The following is a 24,813-nucleotide window of genomic DNA, read 5'->3' on the forward strand; positions in this document are numbered from 1 at the left end:
ATAGCGAGTCTTTATCAAATACAAGGAATAACTTGGACGGTACCAAAGACCAATGTCCAAGGATCAATCAATATAAATCAACAACCAAAGGTTGGATTTCCAATTGATGATCACGAACGGACAACCTGTATTATTTTAATTATATAAAATATAATGCGGAAAAGAAATAACACAGACACCAGAAATTTTGTTAACGAGGAAACCGCAAATGCAGAAAAACCCCGGGACATAGTCCAGATTGAATACACACTGTATTAAGCCACTACATACACTAGCCTACTCCAAGCTAACTTCGTACTGGACTATAGTTGAACCCCAATCAGTATCCCACCGATCCAAGGTACAGTTTTACTCCTACGGCTTTGATCCCAGCAGGATACTGCGCACTTTTCTTAGCTGATATCACCCACAACCAAGAGCTGCTGCAACCCAAAATCGCAGACTTGATAATAAACAAATTTGTCTCACACAGCAAAGTCTATCAAAGGATAAATCTGTCTCCCACAGATAAACCCTAGGTTTTGTTCCGTCTTAAGATATGAAATCAAGGTGAACAGGAACCAATTGATAATCCGGTCTTATATTCCCGAAGAACAACCTAGATTAATCAATCACCTCTTTATAATCCTTCCTGACTATACATGCGGTTTGTCAAGGAATCACAAACAGTGAGACGAAGATGTTTGTGACTTCTTTATCTTGCCTATCGGAGAACTCTCACGATCTCAAGACAATCAAAGATTGTACTCGTACGATAGAAGATGCAAGATCAAATCACACAACTACGATAAAAGTAGTATCAGTCTGGCTTCACAATCCCAATGAAGTCTTTAAGTCGTTAACCTGGTTTTAGAGAAGAAAACCAAAGGTTAAAGAAGAATCGACTCTAGCGATCGCACTAGTATCACACGGACGTGTGGGGATTAGTTTTTCACAATGCTAGATGTCTTCTTTATATAGTCTTCAAATCAGGGTTTTGCCTTAGTTACAAAGCAATCAATATTCACCGTTAGATGAAAACCTGATTTAGATTCAAGCTAATATTTCTCAACCGTTAGATCGAAAACTTAGCTTGTCACACACACTTGGGTAGACGTTTACTGGGTTTGCGAAAACCATGCCCAAACGTTTACGTGTATGTTGGTTAAACATAGTAACCCAAAAGGTTAACCATATGAGTATTTCATATTAACCTTGTTCTTCTTCACCATAACTAGTTCAATTGACTCAAATGAACTAGTTAGAGAGTTTTTCAATTGCTATGAGATCTTATGTAACTACACAAGAAAGAATTGAAACAAAGATGATTCGATTCGATTGAATCGGCTCATGAACTTTATAGCCACGGTTTGCATAAAGCATTCCTTAGTAATTTAAGTTTCATGTTCAGAGTACATCTTTAGATCATTACCTCTTAAGCTCACAAACAAGTTCGCGGACTTAAGACAACCGGTAGAGTTTTACAAACTCAGCAGAAAATCTCGGCAAAGAGACTTTCGCCAGTTCGCGGACTAGGTTCGCGGACTGAGTTCGCGGACTTACACGCAAACGAGTTTTTGGAAAATCCCAGCAGAAATTCTCGGTACAAGAACTTCCGTCAGTTCGTGGACTTGGCAAAGCCAATTCCTCCGGTTTATCTCAATCAACAAAGTTCGAAAACTTCGGATTAAGGAATACATGGTTATGTAATCTAAACTCGCATTCCAATTATTGAGACATTCTCAGAGGACGTTATATAGTCGTTATTCACAGACCATTTCGCGTCAGAGCAATTCTCAAAGTAATTGAAACTTTTCATGACTTTCGTCACTAGGTGAAGATAAACTTGATCAAAGCGAATCTCTTTACCAACACATGATTTCGAGATATAGACAGGAGAGATATACTCGGCTCGAAATATCAAATGTGTATGATCCAGTCTATATAGCATACGACTTTTGTCTCATAAGAAGTAGGAGATAGAAGAGATAGACTTTTGAGTGATAGATAAGTTCAAGTCTCCACATACCTTTTTGTTGATGAAGTTCCACGGTTCCTTGAGTAGATCTTCTTCTTTGTATGATGAATCACCATGCAGTCCTTGAGCTCAACTACACTTTTCTATCCTAGTCCGAGACTTAGCTATGTAGGCTAGAAATCAAGACTCATAGTTTTGATCACTAATATTGAAAAACATGCTTGAGATAGCAACGCATGCGAGGTCGACCGAGCTATGCTCTAACAATCTCCCCTTTGTCAATTTTAGTGACAAAAATATTAATACATATGGAATACAAAAAAGATAAACTTTAGTGGCTCCTATTCCATAGTCTAATCTTCAACATTCCCTGAAATATTCTTCCTTCCAAGTACTCCAATGATCCCAAAGGTTGTAAGTTTAGCATCACCGTTGTTGAAGATCCGTATCTATAACAATGAGAGAAATCGAGATTCTCGATCATTATTATACAGTGTCATAGTATTATTATTATGTAACATCAAAGTCCAGTTGTATCACGACTTTAACAATAATACTATGGTGATATGTATCACTCCCCCTTAGTCAATACTCCATCTCGATCATGGAAACCACTCCCCCTTACACAATGATCCAAAAACCATATGTATTTGTAGTGTGAACTACAATATTTCTCCCCCTTTTTTCAGTAAAATTGGCAAAGGTACAAGAACGGGATCATAATGAAATTTCCACAAGAGATATTTCATAGACTAAAAGGAAATACATACCAACTTAATTTAGATGCAATCATAAAGTCGAAGCTAAATGCATTCATCAAGGAGTTTTAAGATAAAAGATAACCCCTATAAAATTCCACAGCCGCACACCCCGCAAGATCACCATTAAGCACAAGTTCAAAAGAAATCTCCCCCATTTGATGTCATTCCCGAAAGAACAACAAGAGCGACCTTAATTTCGAAAGAAAATAAGGATTTTTTAATTGGACACCAAAAACCATAGAAATGATTTTCTATATCCAAAACTCAACCAAATTAATCACAAGAAAACCCATGATTAATTTAATTGGAATACATAACTAAATCAAACCACAAAGGTGATCAATTGAATTGATTGTGCTCAACATAAGAAAACTCACGGAGCTACAACTAAGATAACAAATACTCAACATAAGGAAAACCTTACGAAATATACGACTACATTAACCAATAGAACATGATTAGTATATCCGTTCATATACTCAACACAATAACTTGTGGAATATATGAAAAACTCAACTAGATTAATTACAAGAGAACCTATAATTAATCTAATTGGAATACAAAACCAAACTAATCACCGAAGCAATCAATTTAATTGTCAAGAGATTTTGCTCGACAAAAGAAGACTTTCGGAGTAAATAACTAAATAGCCAATCAAGATGATTAATTTAGTTCAAGAATGCTCAACATATAGCATCTCATGGAACAACCAACAAGGCCAATATTAATCGACATAGTTGTAAGGTGCTCAACATAAGATACACAATGGAGCCTTCACGGTAAAACATAACAAAATGGATCAATGAAGATCAATACCATGGATAACATACAAGGATCTATTCTATTTTCCATCATAACGACATAATAGACTTTATCCTTGTCAAACAAAAGATTTTATCCTATTTTCCATCAAATACATGACTGAATAGGCATAACTTTTGTAATTGTCAAAAGTCTATTCGTCCTTTCATTAATACGAATACCAGTTTACGAACGACTTTACTTTTGACATCATATGGGACCTTCAAGTTCACGGACGTAAACAATACATATCCCATAATCAAATTGCAATATCACAAAATCATAAAGATCAATATTGCAATAACATCATCCTCCAAATATTTTTAGAATTTAAACACCAATAAACCTAAAAAATAACATAAGAAGATGAAAACAAAAATAGCTATGTGTAGTCACAATCATCGCTATTGAAGACACTAGTTATTCTTCCAAATAAATCAAAAGAAGATTTACTAGATATCTACACCTTTTAAAAAATCATTTCACTTACCTTGAATATTCTTCTCGTATTCCCTATATTCTTCAAGCTCATCTTCGATTAGGTCAATCCTTGATTCAAGACTATCCATTTTCTCCTCAAGTCTTTTGTAAGAAACTTCAAGTTCATTTTTCAGAGCACGAACTTGTTCCAAGACGAGATTCATGGTTGAAGAGAGCTTATCAAACTGAGAAACAATAGGGTTCTCATCAGAAGAAGAGACATGTTTGTCATAGCACATCTCATTGTCAGAAGAATCGAAATGAATCTTCTTCGAAGGAAATAGAACCGTCCATACATCCCTTTCTCTACTTGAAATACTAGAGGAGGACATGATAGAGAATATGAAATGAGAGTGCTGAAGAGGTAGAGCTTTAAAAAGGAATACAGGTGTATAATTCCCAAAAACACCCTTTTTACCAAACCCTAATAGAAGTTGGTTATCCAAAAAGCTGAAACCGTTCACGAACAAGACCTGATAAAAGCACAAACAGGAAATAACAAGATTATATTACAGTCCTTTTGTATATCATGATTCTTGTATAAGAGGAAGAAAACACAAGAATCATTTTTCAACAAGATTACTGAGCATAAGTCCTCCAATCCAAGGTTGGACTGGAATAATCTTTACAAAGAGAGAAACCATCCATTCCACTAGGTTTCTGCTTATTCATTTGAAAAGGAGAGTTATGAAGAACTTTCCTATCCATTGTAATCACAGTTTTAAAAAACTTGACTGCAGATCTTTGCAAATCCTTCATTGTTCTTGAAAACACCTTTTGATGAAAGGTAGACTTCCTTTTCTTTTCCAGTATACAACGGTTAGCCAGGCAATACTGTTTTTAATTTATCGTGCTAAGATGATCCTTAGATAAACTCAAATGAACAGAGAGATTTGTTAGATCCTTTTCCGAGAAACTCCTGGAGCTCAACACAAAATCAGGAGAGATTTATTGACCCAACTCATGAGACACAGACGGACATGTCATGAAGGAATCATGATTTTCAGCAAAAAGACTGTGAGAGCAATCATAGATTTCCTCAGGACAATAATCAAGAGTATTCATCCATGCTTTAGTTATCTCTCTTACCTCCGTTTCTGGATCTTTCGAAGTGACTTGAACACTTTTATAGCACGTAAGACCAGTTTCCTTAGTACGGATTTTCTGGATATTCTTATCCTTTACATTGGATAACAGAGTTTCTTTTTGAGACTTTATTTTGCTACGTTTGAGTATTTTCTTAAGTTTTTGTATAAACAGAGACAACGTAGAAATAACGCAATTCTCACTTTTATCGTTTGTCAATTTAGGACGACAGGTCTTACAATCAGGAGAAGTGACATGATTGTTAGACAATTGATGGTCATCTCTTGACATGAATTCGCGATCGAAAATTCTAAGTTTTCCAACAAGTGTATTTCACGAAAGAGTATTAAGGTTATTTCCCTCAACCAACACAATTAAGTTGTGCTGGGGTGAACACTAATCTGTCCACCATAACCTTATTGAATGGAATTCTTAGAACCATGTTTCACAAACTGTTTAGACCGTGTTTTTTTTTCTAGTGATCTAATTTTTTCTTTGGAAATTAACTTCTTCGGGGAAGAGATGAGATTACATACCTCAGACGACTTCTGAACAAGTTTGAGCTTGTTTGCTAATCGATTTGCTCTTTATTGAAGTTTGTTGACATATCTTATATTATGTTTGTACTTAAAATACTTGGAGAGTTCATGACCTTGAGAGTACAATAAGAACATGTCAATATGGAGGATGGTTCAGACGTCATAGTTGTGCAGGCTGCTAGAGAAACGGTAGAACCTGAAAAATTAGAAATAGAATTTCCAGTAGACAAAGAGAAATCCATTTTATCCTCCAAGATGGTTGAAGTTTCTCCCGGAAGAATATCGATATTGATGTACGTATTGCTACAATTATCAAAATCAATATTTTCACAGAGGAATGCAACACTTGATTTTTCGTCTTCATTATAATCATAGTGATCAGACATTTCATCAAGAGTTGCAGCAAGACCTTTGTTTCCAGTGTATTTTCTACGATTTGGACACTCATCTACAAAATGACCAAAACATTTACACTTGAAGCAGTCTGGCATATCCTCGTCGTCAATATCCATGTTTTAAGGAGGAACACGATTATGAGGTTTAACTGATGACTTAGATTTATCTTTAGTGAACCGTTTACTTCTCTTCCAAAGAAGATCACTAAACTGTCTTGTGATCAAAGAGACTGACTTGTCAAGATCTTCATCTGATGAATCAGTCTCAGAAAGATCATCTTCAGAGATGCGGCTTTTAGTTTTATCAAGTAATTTAGTGTTCTTTTGTGCTTTGAAATCAATATCCTTTTCAGATTTGGATATATGCTCATGATCAAAGATCTTTAACTTCCCAATGAGAGTATTTCTGAAAAGCGCATCAAGGTTATTTTCTTCTACGATGGCATGTTTCTTAGAATCGTATCTAGATAGCAATGATCTGAGAATTTTCATCACAATGTCCTTTTCAGGAATAGTCTTACCCAATGCAAAAGATGCATTAACAATTTCAGACACTTTGTGATTAAACTCATCAAATGAATCTTCATATGCCAGACGAAGGTTTTCCCAATCAGAATTTAAGTTTTGAAGCCTAGCTTCTTTTTCACAGGTATTCCCTTCAAATACGGTTTCTAAGATATCCCAAGCATCTTTAGACCGAGTGCACGTAGTCACATGGTGCTGAAGATCTGGGGTAATGGCATGGATGATTGCATTCAATCCGTCAGAATTTTGCTTTGCAGTAAGAATCTCAACAACATCATAATTACCGATATCCATTGGATCAGTTACATCGCCTACTGTAACAACTAGAGGAAAATAGCCATTAACAACATAAACCCATGATTAAAAGTCACGCGCTTGAAGAAAGACACACATAGTAATTTTCCACCATAGGTAATTTGAGCCATCGAAGACTGGCGGTACGTTTATAGATACAACACTTCTGTTCATAGAGTCAGATCGCTACAAACACAGACTTATAAGGTCTTAAACGTGTTTTCCTGCTCTGATACCAATTGAATAATCGGGGGTCTAACAACCACACCCAATATTTAGCTTAACAATTTGTATGGACTAACTCCAATATACTTTTAAAAGAATCAACTAGACAGTCAGACTCAATCTTAAAAAAGTATATCAAAGAGTTATATCTCTATTTCTCAGTTCAATCCGCAATCAAACAAATAGGAATTTGCGAGCCCGATTGAATATAAGAAATAACTTGGACGGTACCAAAAACCAATATCCAAGTGCCAATCAATTTAATCAACAACCAAAAGGTTGAATTCACAATTGATTGAACTTACAAACAGCTTGTGATATTTCAATTATATAAACAAACATATAATGCGGAAAAGAAATAACACAAACACCAGAAGTTTTGTTAACGAGGAAACCGCAAATGAAGAAAAACCCCGGGACCTAGTCCAGATTTGAACACCACACTGTATTAAGCCGCTATAGACACTAGTCTACTCCAAGTTAACTTCGGATTGGAATGTAGTTGAGCCCTGACCAATCTCACAATAATCAAGGTACAGTTGTGCTCCTTGCGTCTCTGAATCCCGACAGGACTCTACGCACTTGATTCCCTTAGATGATCTCACCCACAACTAAGAGTTTCTACGACCTAAAGTCGAAGACTTGATAAACTAATCTGTCTCACACAGAAAAGTCTATTGAATAGATAAATCTGTCATCCACGGATATACCTATGAGTTTTGTTGCGTCTTTTGATAAATCAAGGTGAACAGGAACCAATTGATATACCGGACTTATATTCCCTAAGTGTGAATACCAATATTCTGCAGGGCACGTGTCACGATCTTAGTGGCCGCATTCAGAAGTTAATTGTGTAGCCATCGATATACATAGAAGCCTGAGTTACAAACTATACCTTCGTAGATCTACTTTATCTCGTCCCAAGGAATGATGCCTCGACGGTTGAGATCAGAAGAGTAAAATCCTAGTCTACAAGGAGGCAGTTGGCGAAGGGACAAAGGTAGATAGGATATCTAATCAGCATTAAATGCTCAAATCCCTTATCTATATGCATAACCAAAGCACGTGGAGAGAGACTATGTGGCAGAACCCGATTGGTAGAAGCTGGCGGTGAACGAAGGTACAACCTATACTAAGGTTGGGGATTTCCCGAAGGAACGTGGGTCAGATGAGGTGGCAAGGTTCGACTGGATAAGGCGAGTGGTGAACGAAGGTACAATGTGTATGAAAGGTTTATCAGCAGATGATGGACCCAAAGGCAGCAAAGATATACCTGGAGCAGAAGGATCTATAAATACCATGCCTCACCAACAAAATAAGGGCATTCAATATATAGGAGAGAAGATCTAGTCTTAAACTTATACCTCTTTAATGTTTAGAACTTAAGTATTTACTTCAACTTGAGTTCTCTCTATTACTTTGGGAAGCATTTAAGATCTTTGTAACCACCATACTTAATACAAAACAATCACTCATTACCCTGTGTACGTAGAAAAATGTCGAACCACGTAATCTCTTGTGTCTCATGATAACTTAGAAGCTTTTACATTATATTTGAGTTCTTTGTTATTATTGTGATCTTTAATATCTTTTACTACTTATCATTATCAGTTCAACAGAGGTATCGATACTACTTAGCATCTGATTCTCTGAGATGTATACATTACGTACACTACGGGAAAACGAGTAGTCACAGTTTGGTGCCCACCGTGTTTTTCTGACGAGCTTGAGTTTAGACACAGTTTTACCTTTAACTTATGTATCTTCTGAAATGAAGGGATCTGTGTTCCAAAACGATGAATCTCACTCTCTAGTGATTTGTTCATCCGTTATTTGTGTATGTTTTTTGAGTTCATAGCTTCTAAAGACGTACCTTGTTACAGATCTACAATTTTTTTTACAAAAACGTACTCACAAAACGTTAAAATCTTTGTTTTATACTAAAACAACCTTTTTTAACATAGCATATTTTAGATCTGAGAACCTTTGACTGACAGAGGAATCTCAGTGAGATTTTAAGGAAGAAAGATCTTCTAAAGCATTCAATAACCTTGTTTTTCGCGAGATCTGACACCTTCTTTTATTTGGTTTTCAACATTTAAGGTTGTTTTTTCCAAGGGTGTCATAAGTATTTAATACCTGTCTTTCAAAAACATTATTTCAGTCCTTTTCTGAAAAAGCTACTCAGTCGTCTTCTGTGTCAGAACATTAATTGCTACTTTTGGCGAAGACACCCAAGTAGCAGATTCTGTTAACTTTCTGTAACCGCAGGATAACGAAAGCCGAAGGCATGCAGAAACCAAATGAAGTACCAACAAGCTCACGACCAGCACTTACCAGAGGAAGATCTCAAAAGCCGTCTCAAGCGAATCAAAGAACCGAAACAGAGGACGGAGAAAGCGAAATAGCAAGAAGAACGATTTCTAACAAATCACCTATTCCTTCTGAAGGGATGGGGCAAACATCGGGAGCTCAACCACTTTACGGCATGCCGTTACCGGAGCATCCCACCAATACGCAGCCACCTGCGGCCAACGCAGGGTTACCCAGAACCTTAGTTCCTACGGGACGAGGGTTGGGAAACCTAACTCCAATTCAGATAGATCCAGACGCACCAGTTATAGAAGAAGGAGCAGATAACTCCGAAGATCCGGCCGACAACACTCCTCAGGGAGGTGGATTCCAAGAAGAAGACCAAATGGCAGCACAAATAGCATCCTTGCTACTACGTAATAAGGAGAACGAGGATGCAATGCACGAGATGTCTCAAGAGAACCAGATTCTCAAAGGTATGCTAGACATACAGATCGAAGGCTCCCAAGCTCACCCGCCACCAAAAAGGCATGAAAACAGAGCTATCTCAGGAAGACGAAGGATGGATCTCAACCCACCAAAGACCAATCAACCTAAGGGAGCCAGGAGAGAGCACCACTATCCAGACGATACGGACTCGACATACAAGCCCTCTCAATCCTACTACGACGAAGCATTTCCCAAAGATGCTCACAATGTGAACATGGTTATGGAGCAAATGGAGAAAATGCGGAAGGAGATACAAGGTCTAAAAACTGGCCACGCAGGCGCAAGACTATAAGAAGTGCTTCAAGAGGCAACCACATCCTCATTGTCTTTTCGCATTTTGAGGGAGCCCATCCCTCCGAAATGCCCGGTACCTACGTTCCAAGCATACAACGGTACCTCGGATCCCTCAGCCCACCTACGGTATTACACTCGTGTCCTTGCCCATTGGGAAAGAGATGAGGTAGTACTTTGTAGGTACTTCCATGCAATCTTGACGGGATCAGCACTAACTTGGTATGAAAATTTACCAGCAAACTCAATTGACTCTTTTGAGCAATTTTACACGGTGCTTTTGGAGACATACATGTACAAAAAATCAACAAAGGCAGGGTTAGATAGGCTACTTGCTTTAGCTATCGGACCCCGGGAAACGTTGATGCAGTACACAGACAGGTGGCAAAAGACGTGCCAAGCAATTAGAAAAGTCAATCCCGAAATTAGCATTAACTGCTATAAGTATGGACTTGATAGAACCTCAACCATCTTTGTGGAGCTTCACAACAGAGCCCTCGATTCCGAAGAAGAGCTCAGGGTTGTCCAAGACCCCTACATCAGACTCGGAGAAATCCAGAAGGACAACCCCAAGGCACAAGCAAAGACGACAACAACGCCACAACGTACCAACTCCCTGGAACCAATTCCGGAGATACCTAAGTGACAAAATGAAGTCGTGGGCAGGACCAGCTCTCGAGACAAACGGAGATGGCAAAAGAGGCAAAGGAAGAGAAGAACTCGTAGATAAAATCTACACGAAGCAAAATACAAAGTTCTCTCACATTCTCAGCAAAGAGGGAGCAAAGCCGGGATTTCCTTACCCTAATACTAGGGGAAAGCAACCAGACAAAATGAAGCAGGCTAAGGAGTATTGTACATACCACCAATACTACGAGCATACAACTGACGCGTGCTACCATCTACGGAACGTGATCCAGAGATTCATAAACGAAGGCAAATTCATGAAGTACGTAGAGATACAACCAGCTGAAACCGAGGAAACCCCCAAGAAAAGGGTAGAATTACCCCAAGATGTCAAATATATCAACATGATCACCTTTTCCAGCGGAGGTCAAGAAGAACTGCTCGAAGATATCCTCGAGTTAGCTCGAAACAGAAACAAGCTAGAAGCCCACGAGGTTTTCAAGCTAAATGGACCACCTACTAGCACTTGTAAGGAATGGATGGCCACACCATTAACATTCTCAACAAAAGACGTCAACCAGGAGGTCTAAATGCACAACGATCCATTAGTGATAACTCTTCCAATACACGGATGGAACGTTACGAAGGTCCTTGTTGACGGGGGAAGTTCGTTAAATGTACTATTTTACGAACCCTACCTAGGCATGGGTTTGACAACGGAACAAATGGATTCTTCATCTTGCACCATATACGGTTTCAACGGAGCAGTCTCTAGGCCAAAAGGAGAAATTGTCTTGCAGGTACGTGCAGGGCCCTTAATAACCAATACACGGTTCTGCGTGGTGGAAGCTCCTTCTCCCTACAATGTAATTATGGGAAGATTATGGGTCCATAGATTACTAGGAACAACTTCGACGTATCATCAATACCTACGATTCCTTACACCCATGAGTGAGATGGAAATCAAAGGTGACCAGCAAGACGCAAGGCTATGCAATCTAGCAGAGGTCATACTCAACGAAGAAAGAGCTGTTATCCAACAACACGAAAGAAAACGACGAAAAGCAAACACCATGGAGGTGAAAGACGTAGCCTTCTCAGTTCCCGAAGCCATCTCAGTTCCAGAGACAAGCACCTCCGCCACTCCAAGGGCGGATGTTTCCGCTAAATGACAATTACAGAAAAGCACTCCTCAACGGCCTCAGCAACAAACCTGCTCACAGGTGGAACCAACAAATAAAATCAACATCGGAACGGAGACAGAACCGAAAATGCTCAACATTGGAAATTTACTTGAAGAGGAAGAGGAGATGCAGCTACCAAGGTTACTCGGGGAATACGCAGATGTCTTCGCATGGTCAATGGAAGACATGCCAGGAATTGACCCAAATTTGGTCTCACACCATCTTCGGCTCAAACTAGAAATGCCACCATTTAAACAATGCATCCCGTAAGGTGGCAGATATCTATCATGAAGCGGTAGAAAAGGAGTTACAAAAGCTACTCGCAGCAGGATTCATACGAGAAGTCAAATATCCTACATGGATATCTAACATAGTAATCGTACCTAAGAAGAACAGAGGCGTGCGCATTTGCATCGACTTTAGCAATCTCAACAAAGCGTGCCCCAAAGGTAGCTACCCACTGCCAAACATTGACCAACTGGTCAACGCAACCGAAGGGCACCAGAGACTATCCTTCATGGATGGATACTCAGGCTACAACCAAATAGCCCTTGCAGAAGAAGATCAGGAGCATACTGTGTTCTTTACCCCCACGAGGCTTGTATTGTTATACAAGGATTCCTTTTGGACTAAAAAACGCGGGGGCAACATACCGGCGATTAGTGGATAAAATCTTTAAGCCATGGATAGGAAAGATACTATAGGTCTACGTGGACGATATGCTCGTCAAGAGCAAAGAAGCAAAAAACCACCTGTCAGACCTAAGGGAGATATTCGAAGCCATGAGAAATTTCCACATGAAGGTGAACCCGGAGAAATGCATGTTCGGAGTAACCTCAGGAAAATTCTTGGGATACTTGGTAACTAAGCGAGGAATAAAAGTAGACCCTGAAAGGGTCATAGCAATAATAGAGATGTCATCTCCACAAACTTTAAAAGGAGTGCAAAAGCTTAATGGAATCTTGGCTCTTCCATGGGAATATTCATAGCAAGGTCGTCGGCTAAATGTAAAGTATTTTTCGACACGCTAAGGAAAGGAAAATGTTTACATGGACCGAAGAATGTGAACAAGCCTTTCACAAGATCAATGAGTACTTAGCGTCAGTACCTATCCTGCAGAAACCGGAGCCAGGTGAGATACTCATCTTATACTTAGCAGCAACAAGCTACGCTGTGAGCGCAGTATTGGTACGAGACCAGGGGCAAGGAGAAAAGCTTGTATACTACATTAGCAAGACACTCAGTTCAGCGGAGCGTAACTATACCAAGGTGGAGCACCTCATATATGCCTTAGTAGTGGCAACACAGAAACTAAGGATATATTTCGACGCACATACCATCTGAGTCTTCACAAAAGCTCAGATAAATCAAATCCTGGACAACACGGAAAACATCGGAAGGGTAGCGAAATGGAGTGCCATGATCAAACAATTTCACATAATCTTCGAGACAAGGAAAGCTGAGAAATCACAAATCTTAGCGGACTTCCTAGCGGACCTACCTCTCAACGACGAAGCAGAAATAGACGACATCCCAGGAATGGAGGAGGATAAGCCGGAACCAGAAGACATCTTGGAACCACAAAATTTATGAAGGTGGGAGATATTCGTAGATGGCTCCTCCAACGGAGAAGGCGCAGGCATAGGGATTGTGATAACAACCCCTACTGGAGATCGACTCATCTATGCATTCAGGTTAGAATTCGAACAATACACTAACAACATCACGGAGTACGAGGCGTTCATACACGGTCTACGCTTGGCACAGGAGCTAGGATTATCAGATGTTCGTCTGACTAGTGACTCACAGCTGGTCATTAGACAAATCGAGCTCAAATATCAAACTCTGGATCTGATATTGTCTTCATACCTAAAGTTAGCACAGGAGCATGCATCAAAGATCCAAAAGTCACATTCAGACACGTCTGTCGGAAAGACAACAGACACGCAGATGCCTTAACATTTATATCATCAATGCTGAGGGACAGGATTACCACCTCCGTGAAAATTTGGAGGATATACGAACCTTCGATAGAAGGGCCAAACTCAGCCGTTGGAGAAGCCATGGTCGTCCAAACTCGGGCCATGAGGGAAGCAGAAAAGGAGAAAGAAGACGAAGGGATAGAAGAGCCAGATAACGAAGCTGACGAGTCTGACAAAGACCTGTCCATGTCGGACGAAAGCAACGAAGACGAAGCAGAAGATGATTGGAGAATCCAAATTCACCAGTATCTTGATAAAGGTACCTTACCAGCCTACGTGATGGGATACTGTACAAAAGGTCATTTCTCGGACCTCTGATGCGGTGTCTCTCACAAACCGAATCCAGGAAAATACTGCATGATATACACAACGGAGAAGCCGGCAACCATAGCGGAAGAAGGTCCTTAGCAATCAAAGCCAAGATGCAAGGATACTATTGGCTGAGCATGGAAGAAGATTCAAAAAATGTGGCTAAGCGCTGCGAAAGATGCCAACGCTTTGCCAGGAAGATTAGAGCACCAACAACGGAGCTCAACTCAGTCATCAGCCCATGTACATTCGTCAAATGGGGGGTTGACATTGTTGGACCTTTGATATAAGGGACATCAAAAAGAAAATACCTTATCGTGGCTACGGATTATTTCACCAAGTGGGTGGAATCAAGAGCTTTGGCGAGAATTAGAGACACATACGTCTTTAAATTTTGGTTGAACAAATCATCTTCAGGTTCGGGATACCAGCCGCTATAGTCTCTGACAATGGCAAGCAGTTGGAGGGAAAGAATATAAACATGTTTTTCAACACTTTCAACGTTCAGAAAAACAAGTCCACTCCGATATACCCTAAGAGCAATGGACAAGCGGAGGCGACTAACAATACGATAGTGATGAACTTGAAAAAGAAGCTAGGAGCATACAAGAAAAGATGGTGTGAACAGCTACACAATGTCCTATGGGCGTACCGAACTACAAGAAGAGAAGCTACGGGAGAAACTCTGTTCTTGCTAACCTACGGAGCCGAAGATGTCATCCCAACGGAGATAATACTGCCAACAACAAAAACGGAGGCATGGGAAAAGAACCTGACGACGGACTTGATGCTCGAAAAGCTTGATGATCTCGAAGAAAGACGAGAAGTGGCTTTGCAAAAGATGGTAAACTACCAACGAAGGCTAGCACATGAATACAACAAACGGGTTATCCTAAGAAACTTTGTGGTCGAAGAGTACGTGCTACGACAGATCCCACCGTATCAAAGAAAGAAGGAGTGGGGAAAGCTAGATCCGACGTGGGATGGACCCTACATCATACACGACATTTTCCGGGAAAGGATCATACTACCTAAGGAACCTAAAAGGTGAAGTATTACAACACCCCTGGAACGCAATGTACCTAAAGAAGTACTACCCGTAAATGGTTATTACTCATGAGAAGAAGGGAAGGGGCAACGGCCCACCATGTTCTATCCCTGATCAAAGGTATTATAAACCTTACTAATCAATGAAAGAAACTTTTTTACTAAGAGAAAAGTCTGTTTGATTAAACAAAAATTGGGTTAGAATAGACACCCTCCGTCAGAATTGACGATGAGACAAGGCAAGGCACAACTGCGCATGTGTCAATACTCGGATCCTCGGAGTGATATCTCAGTTCATGAGGCGATAATAAAAAGTAAGACATCCCCTATAGATATACCTTGTTGAAGTAAAGCAGTCATCGCGCTGAACGCGTAGGGTTACAGTAAAATTATTACCCACGTAGGAGCCCTCGCCACCAAGGTACCTTCTGGCCAAAGGATACTTGGGTAGGATGATGAATGTTCCACCAAAGGTCAAAATACCTTAGCACCTTGTGATGACTCGAATGTGCGAATAACTAGACACAACACGTCTACATATATATATTCATGCAATACTAAGGGTACCATAATAATATTACCAAAATATGACTAACATGTCTTAAAAGTTGCTGATAACAAAGGTTCACATCGTTACAAAGCATTGTTTCAAGGAAAGGAGATAACAAAGGCCCCTCAGCTGGGGGCATAACACAACAAAGATTTCAGTTAAAAAGAAACATGACACATCAAGGATAAGGAAGACGAGGAAAGACAACTCCTTCGGCTTGGAGCTCAGCCTATGCAAAGGCATTGTTGATATAATCAATGGCCGAATGCTCGAACTTCACCTTCATCTGAGAAGCTTGAACCTCCAGATCCGAAGCCGACTTTTGACGAAGCTCCATCATCTGAGCACTAAGATGATCGTTAGCTTGCTGAAGCGCCTCGGCCTTAAACTTAGCAACAACATCAAATTGGCAAGAAATCTCCAACGAGGATATATGGACTTCAAGACGGGTAATCCTGGCGTTCGCACCCATCAGTTGCTCTTGGAGACCTGCGGAAGCAAAGGGTATCAGCAATAAGAAAAAAGCAGTTAAAGACACAAAGGATGCTGCGGAAAAATAAGGGTCCTAAGCTACCTCCTGAATGGCTAAGGGATTCTTCTAAACTATGTTGAGCCTCAGCAAGATCCACCTCAGCGGCGTCGAGATCCTCCACAAGGCTATCTCGTTCCGTCCGGAGATCATCAACATCAATCCGGAGCGAAGCATTCTCACAGGACAAAGTTTGGTAAACATTCTCTAATTCTTCCAACCTTTTTACTAGAGATGCATAAGACATGGAAGAAGAAATGGAGCTAGCCTCGAAAAGTCTGCTCTTAAGAGAACAGACCTCAGAAGATAAGACATTTCATTCTGCAGTAACATTAGCTAAGGAAGCATAGGCATCTTCAAAATCTGCATGATACTTCTTACAGATCACTTCTTAGGCTGAGAGACGTTTCTCGACTAAGGAAATATCCTCCTTTTGCTTTTAAAATGAGACTCTTCTTCCAATTAAGGGATTTGTCACACTCATTACGAAGTAAAGCCATCTGCTTCACTAAATCCGCATTATGAGCAGACTCAAGGGAAAGTTCGGCCTCATTGTGAACGGTTACGTTCATCAGTCTATCAGATTTCTTTTGATAATACCATACGTCGGAGGTTAACTTGGTTACTTGATCCCGAAGGAATCTAAGTTCACTAGAACTACCAACTGGAAGGCGAAGGATACCTTAGGACTATGAAGCCAAGTAAGAATGAAGAAAAAGCTAAGGTAAAGAAGAAACGAACCTATGACTTTGGAAGATTCAACAGATAAGGCAGAGTCGCAGATTTACGACCATCCTCAGCGACTTTGGCAGCATTATTGGCTCTTTCAAGAGCCAACAAACAAGCCTCCAGGGATCTATGAGTCTTTCTCAGATCGTCCTCCAATGAAGATATCTTAGCAGCAGTAGCAACATTACTAGACGAAGGTTGCTGTAAGAAAACAAGGGAATGTTCTTGACGGGTACGTTCCAATAGAGCACTCAAATGAGTACACTTAGCTCTCTAAACCTTGAATAAGGTATATCCAACATCGATCTGCTTACAAATCTGCCGAAGAAAGAAGTATAAGAGCAGATGAAGGACAAAAACGAGAAGCAAAACAGTAAGGCAAGAATTACATACTGAGAATGCTGAGAGGCGAGGGAGGAAATCGGCGTAGGTGTCCATGAAAGCCTCCATCTCCTGGATGCTACCCCTACAGATCTCACCAAAGCTCTGACTAGAGCAGAGGCAATACGGGTCAAAGAACAAGTTTAGTCGCACGATACTGAGCAGATAGCACATCCAGCTGAGAAGCCACCTCAAAAGAACTACCAAGACGATGGTGATCAACCCTAACATAAAAAGGACCCTTAGAGTCCTGCAAGAGGGCTTCGAGAATGGCATCATCAGAACTACCAAGGCTCAAGTTCTCAGAAAGCTTACCCTGGCTAGGCTCAACGACAACTCCCTCAAACGCTTAAAAACGAACAAGGGGAACGACTGCTGAGCCCTCACCATGACGAAGAGACGGTATGGTGGATGAGATAGGAACCGGAGGGAAAGCATGAGCATCGCCTAAGTCCATATCACCAGCAGAAGGAAGATTACCCAGTCTAGTCCAATCTGGTGATGAAGGCGGAGGTCCAACAACTTTGCTAACAGGGAAAGTAAAAACAGACTGAGCGTTCCCCAATGAAGTTGGTGTAGCATTGAAGGAGAAGCTATCTAGTGAAATCACAACCTTCTTCTTCGGATGAGAGTCTGAACTACTAACCCTCACCATGGGGGTAACAACCTTTGCAAATGAACCACTAGACTGAAGCGAAGTAGCAGGAGATGAAGGAAGGCTCTTGGAAGCTACGACAACATCTTCAGTAGTAGCCGGGACAACATGCAACGTTCCGCTAGGGGCAGAAAACGAAGGCATCTTCAAAGACGAAGTAGGAACAGGAGATTGAATGCTAACAGGGTTGATCAACTGAGCACCACTACCAGAAAGGATATTCTCACCCTCCACCGAACCAGCACAAACAGGACTGAGGATATCCTTGGAAAAATCTTCCTCAATATCATCCAAATGAGGGCTGAGGCCGGTATCCTCAATATCCCCCATGACTTCATCCTCCGGCACCCCCTCGGCATCCTTGGGATCCTCATCCGAAGCTTCAAGATCAATCACAGCCTTCAACTTGCCCTTCCTCTTGGAAGACTATAGAAGAACACATGCGACAAATAAGGATCAGGGGAAAGATACTAAGGAACTTACAAGCACAAAGGTATGATAGTAATCCTTACCTCCGCAGGTGTTGGTGTAGCTGCGTCAACTGAAGCCTTCCTCTTCTTAGTTCTAGTAGCCACAGAGTTACCGGCAGACGAAGCAGGGGAAGACTACAAAAGAAAGCCATTAAAAAATCAAGCAAAGTTATTAAAGCAAAAACCTTCAAGAAGAAACGAAGGGTACCTCGTGAGAAGCAGTAGGGTTGAAGACCCAAGGCTGGCATCCATCATACTTCTCGGGTATAGCGAAAGCTATGCGGAGAACGTGAGGATCAGCAGTAGTAAAACCATAGCCCCAGGGAATCACCACACAAAGAGGGGTACGGACCGAGTGATCATCATGGTCAATACGAATGCGATCAGACTTCGGCAAAGGTATCTTGGCAGAGTAAGGGATGACAGTCAAACCAGTCTTATCAATCTCCTCCAATAGACGAAAGTTATTGGCTTCCCGGATTTTCCTGGCAGTAACATGGATACGACGAGGGCCAACACTCCAAGGAAGAAGATCACTCTTCTGGATAGCATCAGCATACGTAGCATTGAAGTTGGCGGGGGTATAATCCTCTCGCTTAGATCTCCCCTCAGCAAAGGGATCATAGGACTCCAGGGTTGTTTTACCCTTGATACGGTACCAGCTTTCGCGAAGGGCACGCTAAAAATTTCCAGTATACTGCATAACTCCTCGGACCAGAGTCTTATTTACCGGGTCATTCCTGTAAGACAAGACGTCGTGGTAGAAGGGATCCTTTCTACTGAACAAAGGGAGGATCATACCAGCAGCTAACTGACTACACTGATTAGGAGATTATTTTCATCATAAGGAAAACTCCGGATCAAGGACTCTGTGAGAACATCAGTACCATCGACAAAGGAGATCTCGAACTTATGAAGATGAAAAGACTTGGTGATCTCGGCTATGGACAGATGAGCAAAGCTATCCTTGTCACGCAATTGAAGCCTATGAAGCTCATAATGAGGAGGAGGAGGCGGAAGGTCCTCAACAACAACTACTTCAACCCCAGGATCCTCAGCATCCTCAGGAATCAGAGCCACATCCGTACCAGCAGGTATCTCAGTATCCTCAAGAGGCGGAGATAGCGTAGCATCAGGATGATCCATCCGCGGAGGCGAATCAGTTGACGAAGAGGTCCTCGGACCCTTGCGCGTAGGCTTCTTCGTAAGTCTCATATGTCCTAACAACAACAGGGAAAACAGTTCATCATCAGTGGCGGATGAAAAATCACAGTCGACTAAAAAGCAAATTGGGGGGAAAACCAGCGTACTTTGGGCATGGGTTTTACTAAACCAACCAAGGGAAGCAAATTTAAACCCGTCATAGGGAAAAATCGAAGATCATTCATCACATAATCAAAGATGCAGACGAAGAACGATCATGTCAGAATTATCATCAAAACGCGAAACAGGATGAAACCCAAGTTCTCATAAAACATGAACAAAGGTAAAGGAACTAGAATTCTTACATGCAAGCACCACATCAACACCAAATAATTAAAAGAGGAGAAACAGAATCATGCATGGAGAAATATGAAGGCAACAGTGGAAAGAAAGTATCACTTACTTGTATAACCAGAGGCTGAATCCGAGTCTTGAGAAATCAAAGAGAATATGGAGAAGTTAGCAGCAGGAGAAAAATCTCAGTGAAAGAGATGGAGAGCGACAGTTCGACGAAAAAGAAAAGGAATTAATGAAAATTCCTTCTCTTTGTTTCCTTCTTATAGGCGGCTGAAGAATCCAAAAATTTGGATGTCCTGAAATTCAAGGGGAAGTTATTGCATGAAGGGACATGAAGGGACCACCCAATCGGTACGTGCAAAATGGCGGCGTAACGGAAGTTTTCTTCCAATCCTACTAAACGGTAGAATATGAAAGAAAATGGGCAAAATGTGAATACCAATATTCTGCAGGGCACGTGTCACGATCTTAGTGGCCGCATTCAGAAGTTAACTGTGTAGCCCTCGCTATACAGAGAAGCCTGAGTTACAAACTATACCTTTGTAGATCTACTTTATCTCGTCCCAAGGAAGGATGCCTCGACGGTTGAGATCAGAAGAGTAAAAGCCTAGTCTACAAGGAGGAAGCTGGCGAAGGGACAAAGGTAGATGGGATATCTAATCAGCATTAAATGCTCAAATCCCTTATCTACACGCATAACCAAAGCATGTGGAGAGAGACTATGTGGCAGAACCCGATTGGTAGAAGCTGGAGGTGAACGAAGGTACAACCTATACTAAGGTTGGGGAGTCCCCGAAGGAACGTGGGTCAGCTGAGGTGGCAAGGTTCGACTGGATAAGACGAGCGGTGAACGAAGGTACAATGTGTACGAAAGGTATATCAGCAGACGATGGACCCAAAGGAAACAAAGATATACCTGGAGCAGAAGGGGCTATAAATACCAAGCCTCACCAACAAAATAAGGGCATTCAATATCTAGGAGAGAAGATCTAGTCTTAAGCTTATACCTCTTTAATGTTTAGAACTTAATTATTTACTTCAACTTGAGTTCTCTCTATTACTTTGGGAAGCATTTAAGATCTTTGTAACCAACATACTTAATACAAAACAATCACTCATTACCCCGTGGACGTAGACAAATGTCGAACCACGTAATCTCTTGTGTCTCATGATAACTTAGAAGCTTTTACATTATATTTGAGTTCTTTGTTATTATTGTGATCTTTAATATCTTTTACTACTTAGCATTATCAGTTCAACAGAGGTATCGATACTACTTAGCATCTGATTCTCTGAGCTGTATACATTACGTAGACTATGTGAAAACGAGTAGTAACACGAAGAACAGCCTAGAAATATCAATCACCTCACAATAATCTTAATCGTAGCGAAACAAGATATTGTGGAATCACAAACGATGAGACGAAGATGTTTATGACAAATTTTTTATATTTCCTATCGGAGATTAAATCTCGAGCAAATATTAGACAAGATAGTACTCAATCACGATAGAAACAGCAAGATCAGAACACGCAACTACATAGAAAATAGTTGGGTCTGGCTTCACAATCCCAATCAAGTCTTCAAGTCGTTAACCTACAGGGTTTTGGAAAAACCTAAGGTTAAAGGATAATCGACTCTAGTCGCAACTAGTATCACACTGGAGGTGTGGGGATTAGGTTTTCCAGTTGCTAGAGTTCTTCCTTATATAGTCTACAAATAAGGGTTTGCAATCAATGTTACCTTGGTAACAAAGCATTCAATATTCACTGTTAGATGAAAACTTGATTAGGCTCAAGCTAATATCTTTCAACCGTTAGATCGAATTTATCTTGTTACACACAAATGAAAAGTGACTTCATTCAAATATGAGTAACTGTACCTAACCATATTCACCTTTGTTGGCTCAACAATAGTTAACCGAAGTTAGCCATATGAACACTTTCATATTAACCTTATTCATCTTAACCATAACTAGTTCAAATGACTCAAATGAAACTAGTTCTAGAGTTGTTCAATTGTTTATATTCTCATAGAAGTATACAAGACACAATTGAAACAAAATCGATTTTGATTCACTCTAATCAATTCATGAACATTATATCCACGGTTCGCAAAAGATTTCATTCCTTATTATATAAATGTATTAGTTCATGAACCAACCAATTTAAGAACATAACCCACTCAAGTATGCAAACGGGTACGCATACCTAAGTAGCCGGACTAAGTTTGGGTTCGCCAGTCTGCGAACAGGTACGCATACCACCAAACTCATAAAAGTCCCAGAACTTGAACCTCACGCCAGTACGTGTACCATTATGCGTACTTGGTTCCCGGACATTAACTAAACCAATCAGTATGCATACTGGTATGCATACCATGGTCCCGGACTTGGATTACACATATACAAGTACGCATATTGTACTTATATCCAATTGTTTTAACTCTCATTTCAACCACCGAAACATTCTCGGAAGACGACAATAGCTGTCTCACACAAACTATTAGCTTCAAAGCAATTTTCAAGTGATCGAATGATCAATACGAAACATTCCGAGTCTACATCAAATGACTGTCTCACACAAATCATGTAAGATGTTACCAGGCGATTTTCACATGATCATCTTTTGACTTTGGTCAAGAATATAAGATGAACTTAGTTAAAGCAAAATCTTACCAACACATATTCCGAGAAATATGTAAGCGAGTTAAACTCAGCTCGAAATATCAAATGTGTATAATCGAAGTCTATATAGCTATACGAATTTTGTCTCAAATAGGAGATAGAGTAGATGGACTTTTGAGTGATAGATGAGTTCAAGTCTACACATACCTTTTGTTGATGAAGTTCCACAGGCTCCCTTTAGTAGTTCTTCGTCTTTGATTGATTGAACGTCGTGAAGTATAAATCTCAACTACACGTTCTATCTGAATCCGAGACTTAGCTATAAGTAGCCTAGAAATCAAGACTTATAGTTTTGGAAACTAAACTTGACAACAAGCTTGAGATAGAATCGCTTGTGAATTCGAAAGAGCAGTGCTCTAATAGGGGGAGCATTGAATGTTGCTGATAGTGCACAAATTTTTGGTTTCCAAGTAGCTTCTTTTCCTATGCAATATTTAGGAATTCCACTTGGGAGAAAATCAAAGGTTGTTGGAGTATGGGAGATTATATTTCAGAAGTTTCAGAAACGTTTGAGTGTTTGGCATCGAAGATATTTGTCAAAGGGTGGCAGACTAATATTGATTAAACATGTACTATCAAGCTTACCTGTTTATTATTTATCCCCGTTTCAGATTCCAGCTTCAGTGGAAAACAGATGGAAAAAATTATGCGGCAGTTCTTGTGGGAATCTAAGAAAAGCTGGGTAGGCTGGAAAAAGCTTAAGTTACCTAAATAAAGAGGAGGAGTCGGCATCAATAATTTACGTTTAATGAACAAGGCCCTTCATGCAAAGTGGATATGGAGGTATGGAAATAAAGAGAAGGCTTTGTGGAGAAAGGTTGTTAATCATAAGTTTGGTGGCAACGCTAAAGCTTTCTTTACGCAAAATAATACCAAATCAGCTGGTAAGAGCTTATGTGCAGGTATATTAATAAGCAATGCTACTGTGGAGAAGAATTTAGTATTCCAGGTGAATAACGGGAATATAGTCTTGTTTTGGAAATATACGCGGTTAAATGGACAGTACCCAAAGTCTATATTTCCAGCACTTTACAAGATCAGTAGGAAACATGATGCAACTATTCATGAAATGTTAGAATTTAATGATAGTAATAGTTGGAATTTTTCTTTTAGTAGATTATTTAATGATGAAGAAATTGAGGAGGTTGCTCGTATTTTGAACCTAGTACCGGCAATTGACAGAAATGGTGGGTCTGATTTAAGAGTCTGGAAAGGCGAGAATAAAGGCTTCTCCGTTGCTGAATGTTACAAGAGTTTATAATATGATGGTTTGCTTATGTTCCCACGCAAGTGTGTACGGAATCCAAGAATTCCTCAGAATGTTATCTTTTTTGTATGGACTCTTTGTTACGGTGTCGCGCATGTTAGAGCATTGCTCGGTCGAACTCGCATGCGTTGTTATCTCAAGCATGTTTGTCAATGTTAGTGATCAAAACTATAAGTCTTGATTTCTAGTCTACTATAGCTAAGGTCTCGGACTAGGATAGAAAGTGTAGTTGAGCTCAAGAACTCCATGGCAATCATCATACAAGACGAAGGACTACTCAAGGAACCGGTGGATCTTCATCAACTAAAAAGTATGTGGAGACTTGAGCTTATCTATCACTCAAAAGTCTATTTATCTCCTATCTTGAGACAAAAGTCGTTTTGCTATATAGACTTAGATTATACACATTTGCTATTTCGAGCCGAGTTTATCTCGCCTATCTATTTCTCGAAATATGTGTTGGTAAGCTTTCACTTTAGCCAAGTTCATCTTTACCTAGTGACGAAAGTCATGACAAGTTTCAATCACTTTGAAAATTGCTTACTTTGACGAAAAATAGTTTGTGAATAACAACTATAGAATCTCAACGTCCTCTAAGAATGTTTCAATGATTGAAATGAGAGTTTAGATAATATAACCATTGGAGGATATAAGAATTTTTGTGGAAACACATATATGTATAAGTCCTTATTCCTTGAACCGAAGTTTGCGAACTTTGTTGATCAAAAGAACCGGAATAGT

This window comes from Papaver somniferum, chromosome 10, assembly GCF_003573695.1.
Source record: "Papaver somniferum cultivar HN1 chromosome 10, ASM357369v1, whole genome shotgun sequence".
Classification (NCBI taxonomy): domain Eukaryota; kingdom Viridiplantae; phylum Streptophyta; class Magnoliopsida; order Ranunculales; family Papaveraceae; genus Papaver; species Papaver somniferum.